Source organism: Dreissena polymorpha, chromosome 6 (genome assembly GCF_020536995.1).
Source record: "Dreissena polymorpha isolate Duluth1 chromosome 6, UMN_Dpol_1.0, whole genome shotgun sequence".
Taxonomy (NCBI): domain Eukaryota; kingdom Metazoa; phylum Mollusca; class Bivalvia; order Myida; family Dreissenidae; genus Dreissena; species Dreissena polymorpha.
Genome location: NC_068360.1, coordinates 81,532,059 through 81,545,281, shown reverse-complemented (window position 1 = coordinate 81,545,281; position 13,223 = coordinate 81,532,059).

The following is a 13,223-nucleotide window of genomic DNA, read 5'->3' as shown; positions in this document are numbered from 1 at the left end:
AAGTAATCACTTGGTGCATTAGAAATATTTCACCAATTCAAGGGTAATAAGAACAGGTTAGAGTAGACACATTTGTTTAGCCATATATATTTATATAAACTGTATAAATAAAAGTAAATTGTGTCTCTTATCTGTTACATTGAGGTATAATATTAGTGTTAAATGCATCTGATAAAAATTGTTATATTGATCATTATATCAAAATTATAAGTGATGTATATGTGAATGTTAATAAACTAATGAATTAATAGTATTTTTTTATCAATTTTTTAACATTTCTGTCATGTTCATTGAGCTTTATTTATATATGCAGCTGTTTTACATTTTAATACATATTCAAAATATAAAGATTTATACAAAATATCCTAAATAAATGCTATATTACTTTTAAACGTGTCTGCATTCATTGAACATCTATTCAAATTAAACCAAAAATGGCAACGTTCAAAACATAGTTCTTGCCATTCTTTTACATCGGATGATCAAGCCAGTTATCATTTTAACGATGGTAGTTTTTTTCAATAACTGCAATAAAAAGACACTTCTAGGAAAAATAATCTCCTCTGAATGCAGACACCTGAATAAAACAGTGTTTCAGATATAACTGTATAAGATACTATTACATGTATTATTATGTATATATAATTGTAAATTTAAAGAAATTTACCTTATACGAAATATTCCACAGATTTGATAAGGTGTTTGGGTTACCATAGATCGTGGAAAAAAACTTCGAAATAACCTTTAAATCTTATAAATAACACATAGTTAACTTTGTTCATCTCCAAAGTATTAAATCGATTTATCCAGTATAATTAAAGTATCTACTTGATTACACACGACTCTCTCCGATATAATAATATTTATTAAGTTTCAAAATACAGTTAAAATCACGAGATGCGTTTACCTCCGCATTCATACGTTATATAAATATTAACCGTGTGCAAAAGCAGTGTGCAATTTTTATCGAAATGAAGAGTATTGAGTGCGGTACAATCGTAATACATTGATTATCTCCGGACCCTCCGTATAAATCGTCTGCTGATCCAGAGTGGAATTCGGTCTAGGTCACATAACCCCAAACCGGAACTGCTGTTTGCAGGGTTACATGCAGTCAACTTGATACTTAGCACACATTGTTTAGTGCATTGATTGATTGATTGATTTTTATTCAGGTTTAAAACACATAATATACAGGTTATCTTTCAAAATTACATAACAATTTTTAACTAAAGGCATTTGTGAGATTGCTGCTGATCAAAACCTATGGTATAAAAACTGCCATAAAATAATATAAAATATGATTTGACAAAAAAAATGAACACAAAAGTGAAACAATATAAAATAGTCTTAAGGAAGCGTATCACCTCAAATTAGATTTGAAGGTAACAGATCAGCAACTGCCTCACACTTAAAATATGATTTAATGTGACTATACTGGAATATAATATATTGCTTGATTATCACAGTTAAACATGGCACATATATTTGTTATCACAGATTTTCAGCACAGACTAGTAATTTGATATATTATAGAAACAAATTCACAACTTTAGGGAAAACTTAGTATGTAAAAAGAAATAACTTGGATAATATAGTGTAAAAACCTAGGATTGCCCATGAAAGCTCGAAAGCTTATTTCCAATGGGGTCCAGTTTAGGTTATACTTACTACGATATAATCCTGTGAGAAAGTTACACATTATGAACAATAAGTCCCTGATAATTTGAGTATACATGTAAGTTGTTACAATCATGTTTCTATAATATATTTGCCATGATGACTAGTACACACATATTATAAAAGTACAATTAAAGTGTTTAAGCTAAGCACAATAGATGGTTCTTAACAGCTAATTTGAACTGGTATTTATTATCAATTTTCTTTATTGTATCTGGCAAAGCATTCCAATCGCTAATTGCACAGTAGTAAAAGGTAACTTTTCCTTTACCATAGCATATGGGCACTCTAAAATTGTATGTGTTTGCCCTTGTTGAATATGAATGGGTATCTTTCATATATACAAAATTTTCTTTCAAGTATGATGGGCACTTGTCTTTAACAATTTCAAAAACATGATTCAATCTTAATTGTTTATTTCTATTCTCAACATTTAGCAATGACATATCTGACAGGTTACATTGATAAATACTTTCTCTAGGACCCAGTCCATAGATAAATCTGACAATTTTATTTTGACATATCTGTAATTTGTCTTTTAAACCTTTATTTAAACTTGGATACCAAGGGGAACAAGCATAGTCAATGTGACACTGAATCAAGGCAGAACATCAATCTCCACGCAGAGTTGTCGTTCCTTGCTCTCACATACAACTCTGCGAAAGGCTCAGCCCTCCACTTTGTCTATAAAATAGATAAAACCGAACAAACGCATTCAACGTATATTTGATTGGATATTTATGATCGCATGCATTAAATTAAGAAATATGACTTTTAAATGTACGATGAATCATGCAAAAACTTGCGAGTTTTAATGCAACTCTTTGGAACTAATTTATTGCCCATTTACGCAGATGGAATCATTCCACGCACTTCACAAATGTAAACAATTGAACATATTTTTTTTGAGTGACGTTAGGAATTGCTTCGACGTGTGTATGTATGTTGGTTTCTTAACATAAAAAAAAACATATCAATTTTATAATAATGAATTAAGACTGATATAAGATATCATGGTATGAGATGGTTTTCTTTAATGCAGTGAATGCAATGTAACCGTCGTTCAAGAGATTGTTTAGTATTATGTAACCTCAATGATGAACGCTTGGAATGATCATGACATAAATGAGACGCTTTCATAACAATAGTCCGTTCTGAGCCCAACACAGAGGTGAACGTAATGTAACCGTCGTGCAAGAGATTGGCAGAACATAAGTATTGTCTAGTCCTTGTATCTAAGGACTTAGCATTTCTATACATAAATTTAAGACGAGAGTTTACTTTGCTTACAATGTTGTTTACAATGTTTTCACCGGATAATGTGTTATCAATACTAACACCAAGATATTTAACAGCAGTTGAGGGTTCGATTTTATGCCCATTACATTCAATATTAATTTTTTTTAGTTGTTTTAACTTTCTCTTTGATCCATATACAATACATTCAGTCTTCCCCAAATGAAGGGATAATTTATTGTCAACTAACCAGTTTGAACATGAATCCATGACCCTGCTTAATTTTTCAGATATAACATGTGGATCATTGTGTGCATACAGAATAGCGCTATCATCAGAATAAAGGATCAATTTACAGTCGGGATCAATACTTATAGACATGTCATTAACATAGCATAAAAATAGAAGGGGTCCCAAAATACTACCTTGGGGTACCCCACAAGTCACAGGTTTAAAATCTGAGAAGATGTTGTTGACACATACAGTTTGTTTTCTACCAGATAAGTAAGACATAATCCAATCAGTATTATCCATACCCATCAATTTTAATTTACCACATAGTATATTATGATCCACTGTATCGAACGCTTTCTGCAGGTCTAACATTACCATGTCAGTATAGAGTCCTTTAGAATTATTATTTCTAATATGATCCATTAAGTGGACTAAACATCAAGATTACTACCTTTCTTAAACAATGGTTTCACTCTAGCTTCTTTCATATCATCCGGAACACAATTTTCAGAAATAGACATATTAATAAGAAATGTAACAGGTAGTTTTAGAAAACTAGCAGAATCCTTCACAAATCTGGCAGGAATTTTATATAAACCAGTACTTTTGGAAGTTTTTAGATTTTTAAGTTCTTTGAAGACAAAAGATTCAGACACATGCTTTAAGACAAATGTACTATTACTAACATTTGTTTTTCTATAAAAGTCTAGCAGGACAGAGGAGTTTAAATCAAACAATTTGGTAGGGGATTGTAACTTTTCAACAAGCTTTGTTGCAACATCATGCTGCGTTGGATTTGTAAAATACATTGCAAATGGTATGTTTTGGTATCAAATTGAAGGTATATTTGTAAGCCAGTACTTTTGGAAGTTTTTAGATTTTTAAGTTCTTTGAAGACAAAAGATTCAGACACATGCTTTAAGACAAATGTACTATTACTAACATTTGTTTTTCTATAAAAGTCTAGCAGGACATAGTAGTTTAAATCAAACAATTTGGTAGGGGATTGTAACTTTTCAACAAGCTTTGTTGCAACATCATGCTGCGTAGGATTTGTAAAATACATTGCAAATGGTATGTTTTGGTATCAAATTGAAGGTATATTTGTAAGCAATAAGAAAAAAGCCATTTTTGTGCTCTTCTTTTTCTGTTGATGGTTCCCGGCTTTGAAAGTAGGTCATACTGCTTGAACCCAAAATGGCCGCCTCAATAGCTGTCAAAACCGGTATGCCTAATTTAAGGTGAATATTTTGAGTTACAACATATGGAATTTAATCACATGCTTTTTTTTTCAAAAGAATGTGCATTTATCTTTCCAATGATGTATGATGATATAGTGACTATACGCTTGATCATGGTAAAAATTTATATCGAACTTCAACTATTTTATATGTAATATAGAAAGAAATTAATTGCGCATGCGTAACCTCTAGTTTAATCGATATTTACCGGTAGTGTTGTCTAACCGTATACACTCTCATGATGAGTTACAAAATAGCATGAATTATTTGTTAATTGAAACAAAAACAACACAAAACCTGCATACAAGAAGTGTGTACGATGTAACTATAAACATATAAACAATGGTCACGTGGATTAATTTATCTCTGTGTTGAAAATGCGTGAATCACGAGGACAAATGGGAGGAGAGTAGGCCGATCATAATTTTAAGTGCATACAAACCACCGGTTTCAAGCAGAAAAACATATACCAATGCTCAACTTCTCCAGATAATAGAATTGAATTATTTACTGAATTATCATTGGGTAATTTACCTCGATATCTACTTTAATAATGTAACAAGCAATTCAAAAATGCACATGGATCCTATCAGACAGAGTTTATGATTTGATATATTGATTTAAAGGTAAACATTCAAAGGGTTAAACGTTAACAATCTTTTTATTAACAGTATATTAACAGTAACTTCTTAATCGTACAACCATTTTGTGCGAAAAAGCATGAAAAATCAGATTTATCTAGGAAAAAGAAAAAAGTACGACGGATTCATATTTACACTCATATTTGTTTATTCTGCAGTGGCTGAATCAAATAGAAACTGTTCGTTTGTTTAATATGCTAATGGCCGATGAAAATGACAAGCACATATTTTTGATAGCCAAATTTTTGTCTGAAAGTTATAAAGTACGAAGACATTTCATTAGCACACAGCATTAATAACGTTTGCATTAGATGTCCATTGTTTTCCTTTTTCCTTTAAAATGTAAATCCCATGTATTAAGACTGCCATAAAATATACACATATATATTTATGTGCCAGCTAATATGTAATAATTACGTAATTATCATGCAAACTAGCTATCATTTTAATACTGCATGCTTGTATTAAATTGTTTATTTATCTTTGAAAATGAATAATGATTCTTAGATTACTTTATACGTATGTAACTATTGTGCATGCTAACTTGTCATAGGTATTTCATTACTAGGTAAACCATGTTTTCATAAGTATATTGTTTGGCATAGATAATGAATCATACGCTGTGGCTTACCTTGTAAATATGTTTATACTTGAAATTTTGATATTTAAAAAAATTGAAATTATAATGTATAGCAGTATTTGTTCTACAAAAGTGCATGTGTGTGTTGCATCATATGACTTTGTATTATTTAACTACTCAGTTTATTTTATATAATAATGCAATTACACTGTCTGCATTACGGGATGGTGGCCTTTGACTGCAAAATAAATATTCGTATTCGTATTCGTATATACTCATGTATTATAGACAAGTTGACGAGTGAGGTCGCACGCACCTGCAAAGTATTTGTCTCTGCCCACTGTTTGATAAACAGCTGTTATTTCATATAACCGCATATAGAAAAATTTGAGATAATCATCGTTTATACTCACAATATTTTAATACATTTGATATTATTTTACACATTGATGCCTGCATAAAACATTATTGTTATACAAAATCATTTTTTAAAGATTAGATTGTTGTTGTTTATTGCCAAGATCTATAAATAAAATGTTTATTGATAGATCTTTGTTTATTTGTTTACTAAGAATGAAATACGTACTGAACACGCTGTTCGTTCTTGGTATTATGAAGTTGCCAAAAAGAAACAACATCCACACATCCTCGCGACCACACATCCACACATCTTAGCGACCACACATCCACACATCTTATCGACCATTCGTCTATAGGAAACCCCTAACAAAAACGAACAAATTTAGAATAAATAAGTTAATGTACTAAAACAAGTAAGAATGAAAAAAATAGATCTATTCCATTCACACAAAATATAATTACTGACTTCAAAGGCATTTGTAACAGTATAGGCCTTTAATTGAATGCATGAGTCATACCCAGCGTCTCTCTGATAGCATATACATACAAGCCTCCACAGTTAAATCAGTCTATTGCTAGCGCTCACCACATGCACGCGTATTATTAAGTTGCCTGATATTTTATTATGGATGTATAATAAACTTATAAACCAAACGTTTAGTTTATTAAGTACACCATAAACAGCATTTATCTGGAAAAACTAACACTGTATCACATTATATAAATTTTCGTGATTAATTTTATTGTTTTTATTTAATCGTTTGCATCAATCCTAAACTAGTTTGAGCATTTGTATTCCGGAGTTTAATTGTACCTTGTTCAGCACAAAGCGATTATCTCGTTTTGATAAGGCGCGTATAAATACAGAAATCAGATATTGTCCAGACTAACAAACAACATATTGTAATAAACCACAAACGAAAGTCTGGTCATTAAACACAATTTATGTTACCAACATGTGTTTTCTTGGTTGTTGAATTTAGCAATCATTTGGTTGAGTACTTTAACGCCAAAACAATGATCTTTAAATAATGTATATTTAGAGATCTTTGGCCTAAATACTAAACTGTTGCTCAAATAAGAGATGATACATGTATCACAAATAATGATCTTCCAGCGCATCATACCGCTAACAATTACAGCTTACATTCAAGTGATATTACCCAGGAAGAAGTCATCGACCCAATTAAGTTTCTAAAGGTAAGAAAAGTACGGAATACCGTTAGGGCCATCATATTTAGTATTATTTACACATTAAAATCAAGAGGGCGACAATTCGATGAGTCGATAGTGCGATGGCGACAATGCGAAAGTACGAAGGCGACATTGCGACAACGCGATAGTACGATGGCGAAAATGCGATAGTACGATGGCGACACTTCGATAACGCGAAAGTACGATGGCGACAATGCGATAGTCATATCGTTCTGTCGCAACCGTGTCATCGCATTGTCGCCATCGTATAATCGCATTGTCGCCATTGTACAATCGCGTTGTCGTACTGTCGTCATCCTATTATCGCATTGTCGCCATCGTACTATCGCGCTGTCGCCATCGTTTTGTCGCACTGTCGTCATCGTATTATCGCACTATCGCATTGACGTATTATCGCCATCGTACTGTCGCACTGTCGCCATCGTATTGTCGCACTGTCGTCATCGTATTATCGCACTATCGCATTGTCGCCATCGTACTATCGTTCTGTCGCCATCATATTTTCGCACTGTCGCAATCGTACTATCGCAATGTCGCCATCGTACTATCGCGTTGTCGCATTGTCGCCATCGTACTATCGCATTGTCGCCATCGTCTATCGCGTTGTCGCCATTGTACTATCGCATTGTCGCCATCGTACTATCGCACTATCGCGTTGTCGCCCTCTGAATTTTAATGTGTAACCACGATGGCCCTAATGGTATTCCGTAGAAAAGTTTTCATATCTGATGGAATCGATAATCGTATCATCAGGGAAGCAATGTTTCAACGAAGCTCTCCCATATGTGAACTGTTTAAATCCTGTCTTTTTTCTCGTAAAATGCCTTTATGTTGGACATTGCAAATGTGTGTCTCGTCCACAAAAAGGGTTATCCTTGTTTCAAATTATCGTCCTATATCCTTGCTTAATACTGTCGAAACGATCTTATATGGAGATAGAATTCTGAACTATCAAACTCATACCAATATTGCAGATGCGGTACACAAATATATTATCAATAGCAAACGATTTGAAATAAAGTTTTACTTAAGAACTTGTCTACAAGTTCCTTTTTCTTATTAAGTCACTTCCGACATGTACATTTTTAATAATTATCCCCACGTTTTTCGGAGAAAAAGTGGGGGTATTGTGGTGATGTGCGTCTGTCCGTCCGTCCTGGCCACCTGCTCCTCCTACACTATTAGCACTAGAACCTTGAAACTTACTTACATGGTAGCTATGAGAATATGTGCGACGGTGACAGTGACGGAATTTTGATCTGACCCCTGGGTCAAAAGTTGTTGGGGTTGGGGCGGGCCGGGTCAGAGATTTTCCTGCGACCGCGATTCGAAAAAGGCTCATAACTACTGTGTCCCTTAAGATATTGCTTTCATATTTGGTATTCATGTGTATCTAGACACCACCTATCCATGCACATAAAATTGTTGATTCCTATGACCTTGACCTTGAACTTTTGGTCAGGTTTTAGGTTTTGAAATCTGCGACCGCGATTCGAAAAAGACTCATAACTACGGTGTCCCTTTAGATATTGCTTACATATTTGGTATGCATGTGTATCTAGACAACACCTTTCCAGGCGGATAAAAATAATTACCCCTCTGACCTTGACCTTGAACTTAGGGTCAGTTTTCAGGTTTCGAAATCAGTGACCGCGATTCGAAAAAGGCTCATAACTACTGTGTCCCTTCAGATATTGCTTTCATATTTGGTATTTATGTGTATCTGGACAAGACCTTTCCATGCGCATAATTTTTTTTACCCCTTTGACCTTGACCTTGAACTCGGGCCAGTTTTCAGGTTTTGAAATCTGCGACCGCGATTCGAAAAAGGATAAAAACTACTGTGTCCTTTCAGATATTGCTTTCATATTTGGTATGCATGTGTATCTGGACAGCACCTTTCCATGCGCATACAATTTTTTACCCCTGTGACCTTGACCTTAAACTTTGGGTCAGGTTTGAGGTTTTGAAATCTGCGACCGCGATTCGAAAAAGACTCATAACTTCTGTGTCCCTTTAGATATTTCTTTCATATTTGGTATGCATGTGTATCTAGACAACACCTTTCCATGCGCATACAATTTTTTACCCCTCTGACCTTGACCTTGAGCTTGTGGTCAGTTTTCAGGTTTTGAAATCTGCGACCGCGATTCGAAAAAGGCTCAATACTACTGTGTCCCTTTAGATATTGCTTTAACATTTGGTAAGCATGTGTATCTGGACAGCACCTTTCCATGCGCATTCAATCTTTTACCCCTGTGACCTTGACTTTGAACTTTGGGTCAGGTTTTAGGTTTTGAAATCTGCGAGCGCGATTCAAAAAAGGCTCATAACTACTGTGTTCCTTCAGATATTGCTTTCATATTTGATATTCATGTGTATCTGGACAAGACCTTTCCAGGCGCATAATTTTGTATACCCCTTTGACCTTGACTTTGAACTTAGGGTCAGTTTTTAGGTTTCGAAATCTGTGACCGCGATTCGAAAAAGGTTCATAACTACTGTGTTCCTTCAAATATTGCTTTCATATTTGGTATTCATGTGTATCTGGACAAGACATTTCCATGCGCATAATTTGTATTACCCCTGTGACCTTGACCTTGAACTTGTGGTCAGTTTTCAGGTTTCGAAATCAGCGACCTCGATTCGAAAAAGGTTCATAACTACTGTGTCCCTTCAGATATTGCTTGCATATTTTGTATTCATGTGTATCTGGACAAGACCTTTCCATGCGCATAATTTTTTTTACCCCTTTGACCTTGACCTTGAACTCTGGCCAGTTTTCAGGTTTGAAATCTGCAACCGCGTTTCGAAAAAGGCTCAAAACTACTGTGTCCCTTCAGATATTGCTTTCATATTTGGTATGCATGTGTATCTGGACAGCACCTTTCCATGCGCATACAAATTTTTACCCCTGTGACCTGGACCTTGAACTTTGGGGAAGGTTTTAGGTTTTGAAATCTGCGACCGCGATTCGAAAAAGACTCATAACTACGGTGTCCCTTTAGATATTGCTTTCATATTTGGTATGCATGTGTATCTATCTAGACAACACCTTTCCATGCGCATACATTTTTTACCCCTCTGACCTTGACCTTGAACTTAGGGTCAGTTTTTAGGTTTCGAAATCTGTGACCGCGATTCGAAAAGGCTCATAACTACTGTGTCCCTTCAGATATTGCTTTCATATTTGGTATTCATGTGTATCTGGACAAGACCTTTCCATGCGCATAATTTTTCTTACCCCTTTGACCTTGACCTTGAACTTGTGGTCAGTTTTCAGGTCTCGAAATCTGTGACTGCGATTTGAAAAAGGCTCATAACTACTGTGCCCCTTCAGATATTGCTGTCATATTTGGTATTCATGTGTATCTGGACAAGACTTTTCCATGCGCATAATTTTTTTTAACCCTGTGACCTTGACTTGAACTTTGGGTCAGTTTTCAAAATCTGCGACCGCGATTCGAAAAAGGCTCATAACTACTGTGTCCCTTCAGATATTGCTTTCCTATTTGGTATGCATGTGTATCCAGACATATCCTATACATGCGCACACAATTTTTTACCCTTATGACCTTGACCTTGAACTTGTGGTCAGTTTTCAGGCTTCGAAATCTGCGACCGCGATTTGAAAAAGGCTCATATCTACTGTGTCCCTCCAGATATGCTTTCATATTTGGTATGCATGTATATCTGGACAACACTCTATGGGCATACAATTTTTTACCTCTGTGACCTTGACCTTGAACCTGGGGCCAGTTTTCAAGTTTTGAAATCTGCCACCGCGATTCGAAAAAGGCTCATAACTTCTGTGTCCTTTCAGATATTGCTTTCATATTTGGTATGCATGTGTATCTGGACAACACCTTTCCATGCGCATAAAATGTTTGACCCCTGTGACCTTGACTTTGAACTTAAGGTCAGCGTTCAGGTTTCAAAATCTGCGACTGCGATTCAAAAAAGCCTCATACCTGCTGTGTCCCTTCAGATATTGCTTTCATATTTGGTATGCATGTGTATCTGGACAAGACCTTTCCATGCGCATCAATTTTTTTACCACTGTGACCTTGACCTTGAACTTAGGGTCCGCGTTTAGATTTCGAAATATATTATGTGGTTATCTACCCAATCAGAAGAAGTGCAAGCATTTTCATCGGACAAAGGAATTATTCAAAATGAAGCTTGTGTATTGAAAACACATATAGTGTTACACAGTAGTGGCGCAGAGATGTATTTAGTAGTAAATTGTTTGTGTTAACTCATCTGTGAAATTGTTTAGCTCATCCATCTAATGTTTATACAAGGGATTATAAAATATTGGCGCAAAGGGACATCTGTATATGAGAGAAGAGATAGAATGCAGTCAAGCATAAACAGCATGAGAAACTGGTGAAATAGAGCCTCAAGAATCTATAAAAGGGCTGAAACTTTCAATTTCAATTACACTTTTAGACTCATTACTGAAAATCTGTCAAAATGTTTAAGTGGGGAAAATGTGAGAAACAATTTAAAGCAAGATGGACTTTGAACAGGCACAGCAAAGACAGACATGAAATTCAACATGTTCATTGTTGTGTACAAAATTGCGATAAAAATATTTGAGACACTACTATTAAGTCAACTATTTAACCTCAAAACATAACTTTTCCAAAACAGAAGCGAGAAGATTGGCTATAAGAGAGCATCTTCGGCCATCTAATAAGTCATTCCAATGAAGATGACATGTACATAATGGACGTCAGTGAAGTTGATTCAGTATTAGATTTGTTAGGAGAGCAGGATGAGGAGGAGAAATTAGGGTATAGATTTTCTCTCATTGTTTAGGTTATTTTGCATTAAGTTCTTTATACTGAACATCTCTTATGACAATACGGTCAATCTCAACTATGCATGGCCCCATTACCCACCCTGGGGGCGCCCATGGGTCAAACATGCGGCGTGGGGATACGCGTCGGCCTTTGTCGCGCCATGTCTAGTTAATAATAATTTGAAATATAGTTGTCCACTTATTTATGTATATATCTTAAAGTTGTCTTGCTTATCCTATATTTATTACAGTTTTTTCTTTACTTACTCTTTAAAAAAATCTCCTCTTATCGCACTAATCACAGTTTTATTTGATTTATTGCTACAAATTATGTTCGCTTCAAAACATGCAACTAAATATAACCTTTATGGAGAAAAACTCAATAAGAAGAAGTCTTCCGTTCTTATCGGAATCCTAACGTGTTTGTATACAAATGTTGTATGTTTCATATATGTGTTATTGCATTCTTTGAATTAAAAACGTTAAACAAGACAATAACGATTCTTCGAGTACGGAATGCTAAAAGGCAAGAAAACTTTACAACATCACGTGACATTAGTTATAAATGTTTAGGCTAACAACTTTATCAGGATATAATAGCGAAACGCAACCATATACTGATATATTACCAATTCAAACTGTTTTTTATTTTAGTTATTAATGTGGTTTTAATATCAGAATCAGAATCAGAATAAGAATAGTTTATTCAGACTTAAGCATTACAAGCTCATCATCATTTACAATCGTATACAATAACAGCATGAAGTAAATACAAACAAAAATATACTCATTTCGAAGAAAGATCAATTTACAATATAAGGAGTAAACATGTTAATGTGTTTTCGTGAGAATGTTATAACATAATTTCAAACGTAGTTTAATTATTGCAGCACTAATTGTATTATTCTGCAACAAGTAGCACTAGTGAATAGAATTATTGTTTCAATCTTCATATGGAAGATATTACTCGTTTTTTGTGTGCTTTAAACCTTTGAGTCTTTTTAACAAGGAAAAATACATGAATATGAATTCGTATGATGGGCATATATAACCGCATAATCCAACTTTATATTTGAATGTTATTTTTCATTCGTAGTTAAATGAAATTTAAACTTATCGGATATCAAACAAGATGTGTTTGTGAAACACTATGTCCCCCCATATATTTGACCTTTGACCTTGAAGAATGACCTTGACCTTTCACCACTCAAAATGTGCAGCTCCATGAG